Below are 1308 nucleotides of genomic sequence, written 5' to 3'. Positions count from 1 at the left end.
AAAAAAGATTAAGGAAATTATTCAAGGCTGCATCACACCAAATGGCAAAACGCAGACACGAACCTGGGGCTGTGGAGTGCTAAATTCACACTCTTACTAATTAAGGAAAATCCACGTTCCAAACGGGGCTCCACCCCGTACGCCTTGGAAGGCTTCTCTGACGGCTGCCACTGACAACGATGGAGCTGGTCTTCTTGAAACACCATCAGAGCTGGACTTTGAAAGTAACATTCCTGGGAAACTCTCTGTACCGGCAAAACCCCAAGTCAGATCTATAGGAGCTTGTGGGTCAGCACAGGAGATTGACGCCCAAGTAATGGGATAATTTGCAGAATGAAACAAGAGCTTGGGCCGGGCACAGTGGCTCACGCCTGTAATCCCAGCACTTTGGGAGGCCGAGGCAGGCGGATCACGAGGTCGGGAGATCGAAACCATCCTGGCAAACACGGTGAAACCCGGTCTCTACTAAAAAAACAAAAAATTAGCCGGGCGTGGTGGCGGCCGCCTGCAGTCCCAGATACTTGGGAAGCTGAGGCAGGAGAATGGCATGAACCCAGGAGGCAGAGCTTGCAGTGAACTGAGATCGCACCACTGCACTCCAGCCTGGGTCACAGAGCGAGACTCTGTCTCAAAAAAGAAAAAAAAGAAACAAGAGCTTGGTTAGGGGAAGCAAGTCATGTCATCATCTGAGCTGAGTCTAAAAGAATGCCAGCATTTTAACGTGCAGAAGTTGGAGGAAGCATCCCAAGTAGAAGGAACAGCTCGAGCAGAGGGCAGAAGTGTGAAAGCACACTGGAAATGTGGAGAATGGCAAGGAATTCACTGTGAACAGAACAGTCTCTGTGGAGGAAGGGAAAGCAAATAATCATGGCAATAAGAATAACAACAATAATAGGAAGACTAAGCCAGGCACAGTGGCTCATGCCTATAATTCCAAGCATTTTGGGAGGCCGAAGTGGGAGAATTACTTGAGACAAGGAGTTCAAGACCAGCCTGGGCAACATAGCAAGACCCTGTCTCTAAAAAAAAAAAAAAAATTAAATTAGCCAAGCGTGGTGGTGCGTACTTGTAGTCCCTGCTACTTGGGAGGGTAAGATCACTTGAGCCCAGGAATTCAAGGCTGCAGCAAGCTATGATCATGCCACAGCAATCCAGCCTGGGTGACAGAGCAAAACCCTGTCTTAAAAAAATAAAAAATAAAAAAAATAAAAAGCAAACATGCATATAGTGCTTACTGTGTGCCTGGGGGGTTTCTACACACTTTACAAATATTTGTGCTTTTTTTTTTTTTTTTTTTTTTTTTTTTTT

Source organism: Rhinopithecus bieti, unplaced genomic scaffold, assembly GCF_001698545.2.
Source record: "Rhinopithecus bieti isolate Rb0 unplaced genomic scaffold, ASM169854v2 scaffold_2314, whole genome shotgun sequence".
NCBI lineage: Eukaryota > Metazoa > Chordata > Mammalia > Primates > Cercopithecidae > Rhinopithecus > Rhinopithecus bieti.
Note: the sequence above shows the minus strand (reverse complement) of the source record.